This window comes from Jaculus jaculus, chromosome 1 (genome assembly GCF_020740685.1).
Source record: "Jaculus jaculus isolate mJacJac1 chromosome 1, mJacJac1.mat.Y.cur, whole genome shotgun sequence".
Taxonomy (NCBI): domain Eukaryota; kingdom Metazoa; phylum Chordata; class Mammalia; order Rodentia; family Dipodidae; genus Jaculus; species Jaculus jaculus.
In genome coordinates, this window is record NC_059102.1 from 77907416 (window position 1) to 77927417 (window position 20002).

At 35.0% G+C, this 20002-nt stretch overlaps 1 protein-coding gene across 50 annotated transcripts in view; it reads right to left on the reverse strand.

Annotated features, from left to right (window-relative positions):
- The window catches only part of Ptprd (protein tyrosine phosphatase receptor type D), a 2343620-nt gene that overhangs the window by 1746895 nt on the left and 576723 nt on the right, over positions 1 to 20002 (reverse strand). For all 50 annotated transcript variants that reach the window (XM_045148487.1, XM_045148550.1, XM_045148541.1 and 47 more), the window contains one exon: positions 12942 to 13011. The gene's annotated coding sequence lies outside the window, so the exon portion shown is untranslated. The remainder of the gene's footprint in view (positions 1 to 12941; positions 13012 to 20002) is intronic.

The following is a 20002-nucleotide window of genomic DNA, read 5'->3' on the forward strand; positions in this document are numbered from 1 at the left end:
TATGGAAATCACTGTGGAATCATGAATACCTCAGTTAGTCCCTTTGGGGTAATGGGGACAATGCTTCAAGATATTTCTATCCACTCTGTAGCTCTTACAACCATTTGTCCCTCTCTTCTGCAATGTTCCCTAAGCCATGGCAGATCTGTTGGAAGTCTGATTTAGTGCTCATTTCTTTGTAGCCTCTGGATTTCTGCTTTCCTAAGTTTTGATTAATTTCTGTGTCTGTCACCATCACCAAGGTACTTTTACTGCACTAATGAAAAGCCCACCTACATAAGTTTACACACTGGGTCTTTCACTGTACATTATAGGGTGTGTGTGGGGGAACCTTAAAGATAACTCATTGAAGTTTATGTAGATTGAATAATCATTAAGAAATACATTGAATAAGTGTTATGTTAGCTGCTGGTAGGTATAAAATGCTATGAATGTGATCCAAAATGCTGAATTGCCATTTAAAACTGTTTACTTCATTTAATTATTTCACTGTTTAAACTACTTCACTATTGTTTAACAGAAAACATTAAGTTATGTCATTGTAATCAGGCTGTTCCTTTATAATGCTTTATGTCAGTGTTTTTATGTCCTTATAAACCTATCTCAGCTTAATATAAAACTGTTCATGGATGGAATTGCATTTTGTCTTGGAAAAAATTAGATAAGAAATATAAACACTGTCAAAATTTTAAAAGTAATTTTATTTCAATTTATTATATATAGAGACACAAAACAAACAAAATTTAAGATTTTATGAATAATTAATTATATATGTTCTTGGTATATCAATGTTTAACTAAACATGGCATTGTGGTTCATGCCTTTAATCCCAGCACTTGGGAGCCAAAGGTACAAGGGTCACTGAGAGTTTGAAACCAGCATGAGACTATATTGTGAATTCCAGGTCAGTCTGGGCTACAGCTTGATCCTATTTCAAAGAACCAAGTATATATAGTGTTAGTGTGAATGGATGGTCCTCAATATATTCAGACTTTTATTAGTTTGTAGTTTGGATTTGCAGCCACCACCTGGCTGGAGGAGGTGTCATTGGGTAGATTCTAAGGTTCCAATGTAAAGATATGCAAAACGTGCCTAGCTGGAGTTCTTGAAGTGTGCTGTGTGCCTGTGGCTTTTGGCTTGTGACTTCTCTCTCTATGACTTGGGACCTGTGGAAGCAGAGCCATCTTCTTCTGCCATTATGGAACTTCTGCTGAATCTGTAAGCTTCAATAAATGCCTCCTTCCATAACTGTGTCTGGTCTGGAAGTTCATCTCAGCGAAACTTAACTGTCTGTCATATATGTGTGTATGTGTGTGTGTGTGTGTGTGTGTACATGCGTATGTGGTCTGTGTGTATGTAACTTAATTACTAAGCATATAGCCAATAATAAAAAATGAAAATATTATATGGAGACTTAAACATCCATGTTTCAAAATTATTATCTTAAGAACTTTAAATATTATTGCATGCTGTAAATGCTACACTCTTATCCCATGAAAAAGCTCTTGGTTTTTTTGATACTTTGAATGGATGCACCCCAACTGATTCAAGAGTTTATTAAAATCTTGTAATTTAGATCTCCAGATGCCTGGATGGTAGTGGTATCACTGGGATGATCCTAGGGTCCACTCCTAAGGTGTCAGGAATTCCCATCTAATATCTATATTATGTATATTATCGATATTTATAGGCAAAGTGCCTGAGCTTTGCCAGGAGTTCCTAAAGTATGCTTGCTTGTGTTGGTTTATTGGTGATGGCTTTTCTCTCTTTATCTCTCTGCTGTGAAATGGAGTAAAATTTTTCTGCCATTATGGAATTTCCCCTGCATCGGTAAGCTTCACACACACACACACACACACACACACACACACATTTACTCCTATATCCTTTGCCTGATTTGAAAGTTCATCCCAGCAAACTGAGGCTGTCTACCATAATTTTTTATCTAAAATTAATTATTTTCCAGTTTGGCTATGTTCCAGTTTTCATGAATTTTTTTCAGTAAAGAAAATATCAGAACTTCCCTTGTGAAGGGAGCCACAGACAGGTGTTTCTATATGATAGATATTATACACTGAAAAGCAAGGACTTCTGACTGAACTCACTGAAGATAAAGCCAGCTTTGTATTAAATTTCTTCCATGAGCATGAAAAACTAATATCACGACTTCTTTTCTCTAAGTAAAGCTTGTTTTGTTGTTTTTAACCTTCAGATATTTAACAAATTTTTCTTTGAGTTTTCACTCTTTCTTGTGTTCTCTTCACATAATCATTATCAGTAAATTATGTGGTCAGACTGCAAACTAAACATGTCCTGTGTGTCCTGAGCGGGGTGGTTATTATAGCAGCATGTAAAATACAAATTATGGGTGAGGTAAAAATGCTTATGAAGCTAAGTTTGAAATAAAGACATGAGGAAGCAAAATCAACTCACTCAATAAAAGCAAGACATGTTTATATTGATGATGTATATGCCTGTTCCGAGAAATACTGCTTAACTTACATGCATTAAAATTGATTTAATGATAGGTTTGTTGTCTGTAATGAAAAAAATTCAAATTGTTTTCAAAATATGCATTTTACAGAATAAGAACTTTAATTGGTATTTTCTCATTATGTCATATTTAAAGCGTATATTATTTATTTAGTTTCAGTCATATGTACTTCCTCTATTATGTTAATAGTGACATATTTTCAACTATTTAAAATAAACATTTTCATGTATGGTCAGTGTGTAAACAGGCATGGGCTGGAGTGAGGATGCCTTACTCATTTCTGGGCTCCACCCACCTGCATATTCAGAGTTCCTTGCACAGACAGTGTGTGGGTGGGCATGGAGGTCTGCAGTGAGTATACAAGACACATTTCTGGACTCATCTCACCTCCTGGGTCTAAATTCCTTGCACGGACAGTATGTAGCATGTAGTTTGGGAGTGAGTAGGCCAGACCCCTGTATCTGGGCTCCTCCCACCTTTCTAGTCTAGGTTGCCTGCACTGGTCTGTGTGCTGTTCACCATAGCATGAAGTAGGCCAGATCCCTGTTCCCTTGCTCCTCCTAGTGCCCTGTTCCTGGTAGGTCCCATTGTGTCTTGCTCAGGGAGGTCTAGACCCTGTGTGAGCTATGTAATCAGACCTTTTTCTCTGGTATCTTGAGTGGCTACTAGATACCAACATTCCTGTTCACTTCAGTCAGAGGGTGAATGGACTATTTTACTCAGAAAAAGTATCCCTCATAATAGATAGGGAAAGACAACTTTTCCATGAAAAAAGTCAACTCTATGATTATATGAACACAAAACTAAACCTACAGAGAATACTTAAAGGCATATTCCACACAGAACAGTCATACAACCAATCCTAAGAGCCAACAAGAAGAAGATCATAATAACCAAAATAAACCAGGCTCAAAACAGTACATAACACAAGTAAGCACCCAACCCTATAAAACATCTCATCATGGCAGGGATTAATTCAAACCTCACAGTAATAATCTTAAATATTAGTGGTTTAACTCACCTGTCAAAAGACAAAAATTATCAGGATGGATAAAAAACAGGACTCTTGTATCTGTTCTCTTCAAGAAACCTACTGCACCACTAAAGATAGACACATCCTTGGGGTGAAAGGTTGAAAAATTATATTCCAAGCAAATGAAAATATAAAAACAAGCATGTGTTACTATATTAATATCTGATAAAATTGACGTCAATCCAACAGTAATCAAAAAGAACAAAGAAGGTCACTTCTAACTCGTCTAGGGAATGATCCAACATGAGCACATCACAATCATAAATATACACATGGCAAACACAGGGGCACCACAGTTTATAAAACAAAATCTATTTGATAATAAAACAGAAATAAATACAAACATCATCATAATTGGAAACTTCAATACTCCACTATAATCAATAGATCATCCAAGCAGAAAATCATCAAGTAAATAATAGAGCTCAAACAACATCATAGGTCAACTAGACCTAATGGATATCTACAGAACTTTCCACCCCAACTCTACAGAATACACATTCTTCTCAGAAGCCAATAGAACCTTCTCCAAAATTGGCTATATATATTAGGTCATGAAGCATGCCTTCATAAAGTCAGGAAAATTGAAGTAATTTCCTGCATCATGTCAGAGCACAAAGCTTTAAAGCTACAAATTAACAAGAGACACATTAAGAATTCTACCAACTCCTGGAGACTAAACAACACACTTTTAAACAATAAGTGGGTCATGCAAGAAATCATAAAATAAATTGTAAAATTCCTTGCTTTGAATGGTAATGAAAATACCACCTACCAATACTTGTGGGACTCAATGAAGGCAGTCATAAGGGGAAAATTCATAGCCCTAAATGCATTCATTACAAAGATAGAGAGATCACAAATAAAAAAACCTGACTGCCACCTAAAAATACTGGAAAAACAAGAAGAATCTAACGCAATGAGCTCCAGATAGGAAGAAATAATCAAGATTAGAGTAGAAATTAATAAATTGGAAACTAAGAAAACAATTTAAAAAGTTGATGAAATGAAGAGCTGGTACCTTGAAAAAATAAACAAAATTGACAAACCTCTGGCCAAAGTGGTCAAGAAAGAGAGAGAGGGAGAGAAAGAGAGAGAGAGAGAGAGAGAGAGAGAGAGAGAGAGAGAGAGAGAGAGAGAGAGAGGTGTCTCAAATTAACAAAATCAAAAATGAAAAAGGAGAGATCACTATAGCCATCAATACAATTTGGAAGAACCATCAGGGCACACTTCCAAAACCTCTACTCCACAAAATTAAATAATCTAGAAGAAATTGATGCATACCTACACACATACCATCTATCAAAACTAAACTGAGAGCAGATTAATCTCCTAAACAAACCTATCCCATACATGGATATTGGAAAACTAATCAAAAATCTCCTCCAAAGGAAAAGTCCAGGTCTGGATAGCTTCTCAGCTGAATTCTAACAAACCTAGATAAAAGAACTGAAACATTTTTTTTTTTCTCAAACATGTTCAGAGATCAGGGAATCTTCCCTAACTTCTTTTATGAAGGTAACACCTCCCTAATATCAAAACCAGACAGAGATGCAATAAGGAAAGAAAATTATAGGCCTATATCCCTAATGAACTTAGATGCAAAGATCCTGAACAAAATCCTTGCAAACCAAATTCAATAACACATCAAAGCATCATCCACCTTGATCAAATAGGCTTCATCCCAGTGATGCAGGGATGGTTTAACATATGGAAATTGGTCAGTGTAATACACCACATAAATACACTGAATAATAAGAACCACATGATCATCTCAATTGATGCAGAGAAGGCCTTTAACAAAATGCAACACCACATCATGATCAAAACACTGGAAAGAATATGCATGGAGTGTTTATATCTCAACACAATAAAGGCTATATATAAAGCTCATAAAGCCCAAATAATTCTTAATGCCCTATTTTCAGATGACATGATCCTATGTATAAGTGACCTAAAAGTTTCCATCTCAAAGCTTCTAGAGGTGATAAATTCCTTCAGCAAAGTGGCAGGATACAAAATCAATGCACACAAATCAGTAGCTTTTCTATATGCAAAGGAGAAATACACAACTGAAGAAATCAGTGAGGCTGTCCCATTTTCAATGGCAACAAAGAATATTAAATACCTTGGAATAACACTAACAAGGGATGTAAAAGAACTATATAATAAAAACATCCAAGAAAGAAATACAGGAGGACTTGAGAATGTGGAAAAATCTTCCCATGTTCCTGGATAGGTAGAATTAATATTGTAAAAATGGCAATTCTACCAAAAGCCATATACAGATTTAACACAATACCAATAAAAATACCAGCATCATACTTCACAGAGACTGGGAAAATTATCTCAGAATTTATATGGAGTGGCAGAAGGCCTCAGATATCCAAACATGTCCTCAGGAGAAGAAACACCTGTGGTGGTATCACCGTGCCTGATCTAAAGCTATATTACCTGTATCAGCCCAAGTTTCTGACATAACTGAATAGCATTTTGAGGCTAGGAAAATAGGGAGTTTAGGGCTTGGGGGAATAAAAAGAGTGGGAGAAACAAAAAACTGAACCCAAATTGAACTGGTACCATACATATCATGGAAGCCAGACTAAAAGGTGCAACCCTCAAACAGACCTTGGAGGGAACACCTGAATGAAAGGGCCATGGAGAGAGTGAGATGAAACCTTACCTCAAATTTCTCCTGTTTCTCTTTCTGCTCTGGCTTTTACTTGTTTCTTTTCCCTTGTTGCTGGCCTGTAACTCCCTGTGCCAGGATGTGATATATATCCACAATGAGCTGTTGATCATAGAGACCTACTAGATCTCCCAAAGCAAACAAGACAGACTTCTGTCAGAGCACTTGATTACCCATCAGATGTTAACGGTAACACCCTATTCATGAAGACGCCAAATGCTGTTGGCATTGACCATGGAGAGAACTGGTTAGAATCTGGTGGAGAACAGTCCTCAGATAATTAGTCCATCTAGTGCTGGATGGCACTACATATGCTACCAGGAGAAAGCTGCCAACACCTCTCCAAGCAACTCAAAGTCTAAATGACTTAGAAGCAAACAACTTGACATGATGCTCACAGAAGTGCAATAGTGGCACACAGACATGGTGGGTAACAAACTGCTCTTGGATTGGCTAACAGATCTGCTCAGTTGAAAGGAAACCATATTTGGAACTAGGAAAAAAGTCAGACTCATATCCAGATAATGATTCTGCATCCATTGTCAAGCTCCCACCAACCTTAGACTACAAGAGTTCCTAAACCCTTTTAATTCTTTTCAAATTAATAATGGATATCCCATTTAACTGGTGCTGACTTCACTATCCATGGGAGAATCTGTTTCTCTTTTTTCAGAAGGCAATTGGACCTGAGGAGATAAATGACCCAGTGCACTCCACCAGGCCCCAGCTGAAAACTTAAGAGGAATTAGAGAAATGAGCAAGAATGCTACTTTCTTAGTTAAGCTGATATCCACACAAGGGTGATGAAAAAAGATAATGAGGACACTCAAGACCTACCATGCCAGAGATCCAGAGGCTCCTAAGTGCCCATCAATGAAGTAGACTTAAAATGATCCCAGCATGGCTCAAAGAATTTTGCAGAAGATGGGGCAGAAAGACCATTAGAGCCACAAGTTTGGACATTTTCTACAGAGACATTGGTTCTCCCTCATAACAAAATGCTGCCCCCTAATGCATGACACACAATCCCCATGGGGTTGACCTGCTTCCCCAACTAGGAAGGCCTCTTCCATAAAGGGGCATGGAGGTAGGAAAGGATGGTACCAACATGTGATATTTACATGCATATAAAATATGCCCATATCTAATAGTAAAAATAAATATATTACTTAAAAATATACATTTTCAGATGTTTTGTAAAGGTAATTTTGTAACATATATGTGATAGAAAATAAATGTTTTATAATATATAAATTATAATAATTTTTCATTAATGTGTTATAAATTATTGGTATTATCTTCTTCTTTTTTAAAATTTTGTTTGTTTATTTATTTATTTGAGAACAACAGGCAGAAAAAGAGTCAGAGAGGGAGAGAGAGAGAGAGAGAATAGGCATGCCAGGACCTCCAGCCACTGCAAACAAACTCCAGACTCATGTGCCCCCTTGTGCATCTGGCTAATGTGGGTCCTGGGGAATCCAGCCGTAACTGGGGTTCTTAGGCTTCAAGGCAAGCACTTAACCGTTAAGCCATCTCTCCAGCCCTGATATTATCTTCTAAGAAATGTTTTTAATGTATTCTAGTGTAAGTTTGCATGCTAATATCTAAGTGGAAGCTTGTTAATTCTTTCTTATGTTGTATGGATGGCCGTTTTTATTGTATTTTATTTTTCAATATCAGTGCCTGATGTCTTCCAAAAAATGTCTTAATTCTTTCTTAAGTTGGATGGATGGCCATTTTTTATTGTGTTTTATTTTTCAATATCAGTGCCTGATGTCTTCCATAAAAGAAGACATCAGGACATAAACATAAATTTCTCATGAAAAGAAACGCCTATATTCACTGTAATCCTGTGATGAACTTTCTTAACACACTACTTTAAAGAAATTATGTAATGCTGAACCATCAATAGCACTGTCACCAGACACCTACTTTCCCCACTTCCTAGGCTTTCATATCTTAGAAAATCTTATGATCATTAAGCAATTTCACTTGAGAATAATAAATATGAAATATGTGTATCTGAAATAATACTGTCTTGCATCCAGATTTGAGTTGGTTTTATTAGATTTTTGTCCACTTCAGTGGCAGGAAAATTCATATTTCTTTCTAAAATATTTTTTTGTATGGAATGAGGGGGAGGGAGAGAGATAATGGGCATTCCAGAACTAAATCCATAGCTTTCACCTAACTGACACTGCTATTTGTCTAGAGATTGATAATGTTTCTAAGGAAATATGCATATACTGATGAGAAAGCATCATCTTTAAATACCCACAGGGGCAGGCTAGTACCATTAATTAAGCACTTGACTCCTTCCCTTAACTGTTTCCCCAACATGCCCCAAGCTTAGGATCCTGAAGCTGCTCTTGAAAGTGGCAGGCAGAAGAAAGACCCAGAGAGAGCAAAAGAAGCTGGTTATATTGCCTTCTGAGGCTAATGCCCTGCAATTGACCCATAATGGTAGGGAAGATAGATCTCTATATGAAATAATCATGAAGCTGACAAATATTTATACATTGTTTCAAGCAGTGAAATATGATGTTGGATATATTTTAATGTACCAAAAATTACCAGAAAAAAAGAATTCTGCTTGTTTTCCCTTGGGCAAGGTGGGGGGAGGCATTTTCATAGAGCAAGTTTGAAAAGATCTTGGTAAACAAGAACAAAAATAATTTTTTTGGTTCCTCAGTTTATGTGGTCCACAGGAGAGTGCTGTTTTCATAATGGAGCAGTGCTATTATTGCAAACAGTCGTGGTTTGGCCTGCCTCACACTTGAGTTTCACATGTTGTGTATCTTGCTTTTGACAAAACTAACATGTTGCTGTTTGAATTGAATGTAAATTAAACATTTACAGGAACTATTTCCTCACTAAAAGGAAGTTGTGGTCCCATAAACAGGCAGACACTTGGTAAGGTGAAGTCAAATTTTAAAACAGATCTCCTTTTTAAAATTGCAACACACCACAAAACCTACAGTGCTTCTCAGGTGACAGGGAAATGGCCGTAATCGATTGTAACATCCCATTAAGCTGCCAGCAAACCAGAAAATGTATTGTCTGCAATAATGAGGTGTTCCTCTAGAGATGTGTCCTTGGTAGAATAAATAAAAAGGGGTAATTCATTCTATTAATTCAGTTCACTCTGGCCATTGATAGGAATATAAAGTCAGTTTCCTGAAAATCACACTTGGTAGATTTTCTGTTTATAGTCTCCTATAAACAGAAGTTGAAATGTAATAGAACAATCAATAGTCATATATACCAGAAGGTAATAAAAATGTCCTCTTTCAATAATTAAAAAAAAGTTTAAAGAATGGATGAACATTCTCTATGGTATTCCAAACTATTGTGTGAGATTTTATTTATTTATTTATTTAGCAAACATTAAATGTGGAAAAATGAGAGGGGTATATTTTGACTTTCTTAGGTGACAAAAACAGTCCTTTCCAAGTTTATAAACACAAACCTACACAGTACTTATGCATCTCTCAAATAATATTTTGGTTATACTGTTTGTGTACACACTAAAAACATATTGGGATGAATGTAAAAGTTTAAGAGTGGCTTATAAATACTTAATCACTATATATGAAAACATTTATTTACATGACACAGAACATTATCCTGACTGACATATTCTGGATTGTTTTGAAAACAGAGCTATTCATGTGATATGTGATATGACTGATATGATACAATCATGTGTGTGTGTGTGTGTGTTTCTGTAGTACAGCTCAGTATCTGCAGCATGAATTACATGAGCTTTGGCATAACCCATCAATACTCAAATTGTTTTAAACAAAACTCTGTTTGTGTGTGGTTTTTATATAGCCTAGGCACATCCCCCTGTGTTCCCTAAAAGAAAAGTTTGTATACATGGAATGCAGAAGTCATTTTTTTAATGGATGTTTTCAAGACATGGTTGGTTGAATCAGCAAATGCAGAACCTTAATATGCTAAGAATGCATGTGTTGGCATCTTAGGAAGTGTTGAAATAAAATATTAAAATAAATAAAATTTATAATAAAATTCACCAAACTAAATAGTAAAATATCACAACTTGACCTTCTATGTCATAGTACAGTGCCTTTTTCTCCTTGTTTTAGATAAAGGTGATTATTTTGCTTCATCCAATTGGATAGTTTCTACAGAAGCATTTCAAACAAGTGTTAAAATACATTAAGTTGCATTTTAATGTGTGCTACAAAATACATATGTTGAGTTGTTTCTCATGAAGGACATGCTAACAGGCCATATTAATCACAATGTCATTATCCTTTACTTGCAAAGCTACAGTTAAGGCATGAAAGAAACTGAATGAAGAAAAAAGAAATCTAAGATGTGATTGAGTGAATAACAACTTCTGGGTGGGATATTTGTTGAAGGGGAAGGCACAGAGGCAAATTAAGGGTTAAATATACTTTTTAAAAATGGTGTATGAATAAAAGAAGGGAGTACACTTGATTTTCCGAGCCATTGAAAATGATCTGTTAAAGGAAATCTTGAACGTTTTGGCAATATGTCCCTCGGATTTGAAATATTGATATATGAAGATAAAATAGTCAATGTGTTTCACCCATACCTCACCTGACCTCAAGATTGTATGTTATGGTGTATGGTTCTTTTTCACCAGCAACCTTGTACAAAGCTTCTTAAATCTTCACTATGTTCTATAAAGTATAAAGATGACTAACTTTCTCTTAGTTTACATTAGTATGTATGATAATCAGCAGACAAGTCAAACATCCTTATTAAGTGGTTGACTACTGAGAACACAGAAGGAAAACTGAGCATCAAAATTTATGAATCTACCAATCATGTACTCTACAAGAAGAGCATGGACAGTTGTTATGGCTAACACTAGAAAATATAACATTTATATGTATATGAGATAGCATCTCCTGACTTGGTGAGGTAGATACTGACTGCTGAGATATGGAGGGATTTAAATTATGCATCTGCTGGACAGTCTGTGATTTGATAGTGAGACTTATAAAAGTCTTATGGGGTGCTTCAGGAGATCTTCATTGTTAGATGGGTGGAGAAAAATGTTATGGATGAAACCAGATCCACATTTCACCAAAATATAATATTTTTAAGGCAAGAGATGGAGAATTAGCTACTGGATATCAGATTATTTAATTGAACTTTAAATTGGTTTAGCAATATTTAATTTTGAGGGGAATGTTATTCTAAATAAATGAAATCAATAATCAGCAATGCTTTTAGTAAAGGTATAATGGTGTTTGCCTTGTCTGGAATGTTCTGAATTGTTTATTTAATAGTCTTCCTGCCTGAATTTAGATTTGACCAGAGCCTTGACTCATTAAATGTGAACTCCTATTGTAGGGATCAGGACTGGGGACCTCTAGGTACTTTATAGTCAGAGGAAGTTATCTGATGCCCTATGAAAAGTAACTCTTGTAACTCCTCCATTGTTGTGGATAGAAACAGTCCACATAATATGATTTCACACTACCAATTTATATTACTGTTTTTCCTTTATAGCAGACCATCTAGTAATTCATCTCTGAAATACTTCTTAGAAAATAATACTACATTAATCCCTTATTAATGGATTTCACAATAGAGTACTAACAGTTGACTTGTATCTCTGGGTGCAATTTTGATATTTGATATTAGGTGTTTATACTAACAATTTGGCTCTTTGATTTTCTGTAACAACTATTCTGACATTTTCTTATTCCCTAGACTTTCCAGAAAGGGACCTTCATGTATGTTCATTGGATAATTCAGCTCTTCAAACACTTGATCCAGGCAGTTTTGCCCACCTCAGTCATCTACACATCCATTTTAAAGTATAAATATAAAAACACCCTTGTTGTCTTATAACATATATGCATACATTATATATTTGACTATTTCAATGTATGAAGATAGTAATATGGAATGCAATTGTGTGATTTTATGTAAAATATATGTACTACAGTGTAGGCTTAGCATTTTCTGGTGATTAAAACCAGGCATACTAAGGCATGTCTGAGACCCTAGCACTTAATATATGGCTAACCTTAGCTACATAGCATATCTCAAACATAGTAAGTCAAACAAAACAGAAGAAATTTTGGGTGACCAGAAATGCCCCAAAGGCTCCAGGTGAGTTAAGAAAATACAAATCAAATAATGTTGATGTACATGTCATGCTCATGACATGAAAGGAGAAAATAAAAGATATGGAGAGTGGTGAATTGGGTTTTGGAGTTATTGAAAATTAACAAGGCATCTGAATGCTATTTACAGATAAAACATAAACAATACATTGAAACAAAAATACTGTTTCTTTGGCATTGTGGTGAATGTTCTTCTAAAGTGAATGTTTATTGTTAGAAATTTAAATTTGATATGCAATTTAGCCACTATATATTGAAGATATGTGGAGGATTTTATCAGCATTTTTGTGATTGTAGCTTCAAATCACCTCATGGATATTTTTCAACTGCTGCTGGTAAACCATACAAAACATTGGATAAAAGTAATAACATAACAATTTTGAATAAATATGAGCAGTTTAGTTGAGAGTATATGCTTCCAATTTTGCCTCTGAAGGGTTCAATAACATGTTTTATTATTAGAATAACTAAAAAGAACATCATTAATTTCCTCATTCAAAATCATTCTGTTGTTAGCCAGTGATTTTGGCATCTCTATAATTATTCTTGTCCTATTTTAAACTGAACTTTAAAGATAAAAATAAGATTTACCAAGATACAGTCTCCTCCACAGGATGAAGATGGCTGGAGGATGAAAAGTGTCGAACTCCTCAAGATTTCCCTAAAAGAGAAAATGGGAAGCACCTTTGATTTATAATCCATTGCAGTTATATTATGCCTAGTCTAAGAAAATTGATATGAATTTTCAGAGCATTAAAGCCAATTATAATTTATAAACTGATTGAATTGACAAATTATTGCTAAAATATTTTACTATAAAAGGTGAATGTATTTTAGCTACATAATACTGTACATAATATTTAAAGATTATGCATAATTCTTAATATTCCTCTTACATAAACATTCAACCTACTGAACACTGATTTGTTGAGTAATCCTAAAACCATCTACTTTCCCTAAAAGAAAATTTAATGTATTAATTATAATTTAAATTTTGTTACAAGATGCAGAAGTCAGCTTTCAATTTTTGCTATTATTATTGTTGAATAAGAAAACAAATCAATTGGATGTTTTCCTTCCATTACACTACAGGCTATATAGGTGTTTTGTCATAGATTTAGAAAACATTAAATTCATGAAATTATGACCATTGTCGATAGTGCTGTTGTTCCATATGCAGGTCCCTCCAGCACTTTTGGAGAGTATTCCATGTTCATATTAACAGAACAGCACTAAGCATGAAACACTTTTGGCAATAAACATGATTTAAAAGAACTATCAGAGTTCTTCTATGTGTCTGGACAAAGAAAATGAAAATCAACAAGAGAACACCTGCCTAAATAAAATGGAAGTCAATAAATGAATACCTATAAAATTAACCTAATACAAGATTCTCTAAACCAAAATTTTACTTGAAACTACATATTTCATCATAGATATTTGAATTTGACCACACAGACTTTGTAGATTCATTGCTGACATAATGACCATGGTCATTTGCTTCAGAATCAAGATAAGGCTGTAACTTTTCTAATACCTTTTGATTATAAATAAATATGGCCTCAAATGTCCAGCATGAGTGCTGACAAGTGATCCTGTACAACACAGTCTGATATCTCTTTCTTCCTAGAATGTTCCCTTGCAACCTCCTAAATGAAGATATCTTCTTACCCAATTCATGATGCTGTAATGCCTTTTGAATTTCTACTACATTCCTAAGCTTAGTACTGATACATGCTACATCATGTATTGTTCATTTTTTTTAAATATGTGCTCCATTTCTTTTAACACATTTTTATATCAGCCATTTCCCTCTTTATTCCATGTATCCTCAAAATCTAATAGAATTTTCAGCACATGAGGAAGTGTATATAAAAATCCAGGTGAACTGATTCGTTGCAACTGAATATGAAATATCAAAAGTCAAGAGCTCTACCAGCTGGCAGAAAATGACTGGTTTTAGAAGGTATATTTCCCTTTTTTAAATCTTAATCACTTTATACATAAATTTATGGTGTTCATTGTTATGTTCTAATTTTTACTATAAAATCTTAAAGGGGCAACAAATATACACACTTATCCATTGCCTATAATAATGCGATTCTGGCATATAACATGCCAAAATGAGGTAAAAGGAAGAAACTCTTATGGACAGTTTGATAAATAATTCTATGTTAGGGTTAAATTCAAGAACTAAAAGGAGCTGCTTCATTTAATATACTTTAAAAAATGACGTATAAAATAGCAACAATTCACAATAACCTTTGTAGATTCTCAGAACACAGGCAATTTATACCTTGTGGGCCATTCATATTTTGATAATCTTCAAAGCAAACCTATGAATGTTTAGTTTCTTTTATTATTATTTTTTTTTGTTTACAAATGAGAAACATGAGGCAATGAGAACTTTACTTGTCTTAAATTTCTTTCCTAGTCTGTGAATTGGTATCTGGGGTTTAAATAGAGGTAGCATGCATGATGCAGTAAAAGCTTCTCTACCAGACCATCCACAGCTCCTAGGCTAACACTAGAGGGAAATGTAAGAAAAACCAAGATTAAGGAAGTCAATGTACAAATTGCCTACTCTCTGAATTCCTTCCCTAAGGACCACCTTTTCAGTCAATATTTTCTCATAGAAGAGCCAAAAGTGAATAAATTATTGACCTGTACATGAGACTGTTATTATCAGTATAAAAGGAAATTTCTTTCTAGATAGTTCTATCAGCATTCAAACTTACCACATATATATTATCATACAGTAGAATTTAAAGCTTGGAATGGGGATGGGGTGGGCATATGATAGGAGGGTAAGGCAACAAAATTGCTATGACTTCAAGGCCATCTTGGACTACAAGGTGACTATAAGGTCAGCTAGAGATTAAAAAAATCAAATACAGCATCAGTTAAGTCCTGAAGGAAAATTTGAGTGTTTTGTGGCATTATCTTCATATTTCTTTAAACCAGTCCTTTATTTTTATTTTTTTAAATAATAAAGCACTATTTGATGATAGTAGCTATTGCAATTTGTATTTGATATTTGAATTCTGGAGGCTGATTAATACACATTAGATTTATTATTTAACAAAACATTTTAAGGCTTCTTAACTTTGAAATAGAAGTTGCTGGCAGACTCCTCCTTTATTATGGGCTAGAAAAGTCACCCTGAAGTAGGTGCATTAATGTCCAGGGTCATTGTGTTGATCTTGAATAGCATGGATTTGTTTTTCTCTGCTCTTTGAAGCTGTCTTTCCGGTGGTTTCTTTTGTTTAATTCCTCCTCTGTTACATTGTTTTCATTTTCTGGCAATTCTCATTTTACTTTTAGCTTTCACAGGAAGAAGTGACTAACAGACTTTCACCCACAGACATACTCAAAAGCCTGTGTTGTATAAAACCATGCTATTTTCTTAACCTCATTACTTACATAAGACATATCATTATAAAATTTAGAATCCAATTCACCATTCTTCATGCATACTAGTGATCTTTAAAAATTGGAAGAGAACCAAAGTTGTGAATTAAATCTCCCAGTTACTGATTTAAACACTTTGAACGCTAAAGCTCACTATAAGATACCCTATAAACATCTTGAGGTAAGGAGAGATTTAAAAAAATGCAAAAGGATAACAAGATATCTTCTTAATATCTTTTTAGACAAAAGAACCAGGAGGATAGTTTGTTGTGTATTACCTAAGAAAACACATATAATAAAATAATACATATGAAAGTCTTCATAAAAGTTTAAAATAGGCCAGAGGAGGAAGTGCCTAACATTGGGCATGCTGTAGGTAAGGGAAGAAAAGTGCCTGACCTGGGGAGTGCTTAGAGAAAGGAGGAAGTACCTGACTGCCAGATGTGCTCTAAGGGCAGGTGAGAAACACCTAATAGAACAGCATGCTTGCTTGGGAAGTCTACACAGCCTGATTGCTGTGCATACTGACTTGGGGAAGCTCTTTAATTCCCACACAAGATGTGTTGTGACAGGTCCAAAAGAAGGTATCCTCCTGAAATGATGTCCAGACCACTGCCACTAACTATACTAACTACATCTGCAGTGGCAGATCCAGCAGTGGTGGCTTGAACAGCAGCAGTGATGGATCCAGCAACAGCAGCTTCAGCAGCAGCAGTAGTAGTACCAGAGCAGGGGTGCCATTTTGCAGGCCCACAGGTGCCAGGTTCGGGTTGCCCCATAGGAAAAGCCAGTGCCCAGTTCCAGAAATCAGAACAGCAGCCCAGTGACTCAGCCAGCACTTGACTGAGACCAAAATCATCCAAAAAGGTAACTGGGATTGCATCAGGGAAGAGTCTCACTTGGTCACAAGCTGACTTGAATCCCTCAACAGACCAGAAATCTTAACCTCTTTGTTGATAGAGGATCGGGTTGTTATAATACCTGTTACATACATACTCGGTGCTGTTTTTGGTCAAATGTGACAGTGTTTCATTAAACTTTAGAATCTACCTATATTTTATTCCACTCAACCTACTTGAATACTCCCATAGCAGGCAAACCCAACCCCTAGGAACACTTTTCTGGATTCTCTGAGAGTGTTAGGAGCCACACCTAACATATTAAGCTCCTACCCTGAAGATATATAACATCACATCAATTGATACAGCTAAGAATACCCAGCTAGCTAGAAAATCTAAGCATTAACTTAATCCAAGATGCAAAAATATATACATTATAACACAAGAAACACTAAACAGCAAGACAATACAAATCCACCTAAAAGTATTAATGTATCAGAAATGACCTCCAGTGAGAATGAGTTAGAGGAAATGCCTGAGAAAGATTTCAAAAGAATGATTCTAAATATGTTCAAAGAAGTCAAAGAACAAATCAAAGGAGTCAAAGAGGAATTCAAAGAGGAAATCAAAGGAATCAAAGAAGACGCAGGACACCAATTTCATGAAATAAAGAAGGCAATAAAATATATAAATAAGGAAATAGAAATAATAAAGAAAAACCAGTCAGAATTACTAGCAATGAAGGACACAGTTAATGAAATAAAAAACTCTGCAGAAAATCTCACCAATAGAATGGATGAAGGAGAGGACAGAATATCTAAGCTAGAAGACCAGGTGGCAGATCTAATACAGTCCAACAAAGAGAAAGACAAACTTGTAGAAAAGTATAAGTGGGAATTTCAAGATATTCAGGACACTATGAAAAGATCAAATATAAGAATTCAGGGCATAGTAGAAGGAGAAGAATTCCACTCCAAAGGCTTAGTAGTTGACTTCTACAAAATCATAGAAGAAAACTTCCCCCAAATTGGGAAAGAGGTGCCGATGCAGATACAGGAAGCCTTGAGAACCCCAGCCAGACAAAACCTGGAAAGAATCTCTACTTGCCATATTATAATTAAACTACCAAACACAAAAACCAAAGAAAAAATATTGAAAGCAGTAAGAGAGAAAAATCAAGTTACCTACAAAGGCAAGCCCATCAGGATTATAGCAGATTACTCAACAAAAACTTTAAAAGCCAAAAGGGTATGGAGTGATGTATTCCAAGTTCTGAAAGATAACAACTGTCAACCAAGGTTACTTTATACTGCAAAGCTATCCATTCAAATAGACGGAGAAAGAAGGACTTTCCATGACAAAAGCAGGTTAAAGGAGTATTTGAAGACAAAACCAGCTCTACAGAAAATACTTGAAAGAATCCTCCATGCTGAAGAAAAGGAAAAGCACACATATAAGGGACCTGGTAAAAACAAGCAATACTCGAATACTAGTTAACACAAGAGAGCAAAGGCAGAACCAGAACCAACAACAACAACAAAAAGGCAAATATAAATACACACCTTTCAATAATATCTCTTAATATCAATGCACTCAATGCCCCAACCAAAAGATATAGGTTTGCACACTGGGTTAAAAAGCAGGATCCTACAATTTGTTGTCTCCTAGAAACTCACCTTTCTACAAAGGGTGGACATTATCTTAGGGTGAAAGGTTGGAAAACAGTGTTTCAAGCAAATGGGCCTAGAAAACAAGCAGGGGTTGCTATCCTAATATCTGACAAGGTAGACTTCAGTCTAATGTTAGTCAAGAAAGATAATGAAGGCCACTTTATATTGATTAAGGGCACACTCCAACAGGAGGACATTACAATCCTAAACATATATGCACCTGACATGGGGGTTCCCAAATTCATCAAACAAACGCTATTAGAACTAAGGTCACAGATAACACCAAACACAGTGGTGGTGGGTGACTCTAACACCTCACACTCATCAATTGACAGTTCATCCCAGGAAAAAAAAAAAAAAAATAAGCAGAGAGGCATCTGGACTAAATGAGGTAATAGAAGGAATGGACCTAAAAGATATATACAGGACATTTCATCCAAATGCTGCAGAATATACATTCTTTTCATCAGCTCATGAAACATTCTCTAACATAGACCATATATTAGGACACAAAGCAAATCTTAACAAATTCAGGAAAATTGAAATAATTCCATGCATTCTATCTGACCACAATGAAATCAAACTACAAATCAATAGCAAGAAAGGCTATAGAGCATAAACAAAATCATGGAAACTAAACAATACACTACTAAATGATGAATGGGTCAGTGAAGAAATCAAGAAGGAAATTAAAAAAATATATATAAAGAGTCAAATGATAATGAGAACACAACATACCAAAATCTCTGGGACACAATGAAGGCAGTTCTAAGAGGTAAATTTAGAGCTTTAAGTACCTATATTAAGAAATTAGAAAGGTCTCAAGTAAATGACCTAATGCTTCACCTTAAAGCCTTGGAAAAAGAACAAGGCAAACCAAAAATTAGTAGATGGGAAGAAATAATAAAGATGAGGGCAGGAATTAATGAAATAGAAACAAAAAAAAATCCAAAGAATTAATGAAACAAAGAGTTTGTTCTTTGAAAAGATAAACAAGATCAATAAACCCTTAGCAAATCTGACAAAAAGAAAGAGAGAAGAGACACAAATTAATAAAATCAGAGATGAACAAGGTAACATCACAACAGATACCAGAGAAATTCAAAATATCATAGGGACATACTATAAAAGCATATACTCCACAAAGTATGAAAATCTGAAAGAAATGTATAATTTCCTTGATTTATATGACCTACCTTAATTAAATCAAGATGAGATTAATCACTTAAATAGACTATAACAAGCATGGATATACAAACAGTTATCAAAAATCTCCCAAGAAAAACAAGCCCACCCCCAGATGGATACACTGCTGAATTTTACCAGACCTTCAAGGAAGAGCTAATACCATTGCTTCTTAAGCTTTTCCATGAAATAAAAAAGAAGGATTTCTACCAAACTCCTTCTATGAAGCCAGCATCACTCTAATACCAAAACCAGACAAAGATAGAACAAAAAAAGGAAATTACAGGCCAATCTCCCTCATGAACATAGATGCAAAAATTCTCAACAAAATATTGGCAAACAGAATAAAAGAATATATTAGAAAAATCATTCACCCTGATCAAATAGGCTTTATCCCAGAGATGCAGGCATTGTTCAATATATACAAATCTATAAATGAAATACATCATATAAATGGATTGAAGGACAAAAATCACATGATCATTTCATTAGACACAGAGAAAATGTTTGACAAAATCCAACATTCCTTCATGATAAAAAGTCCTAC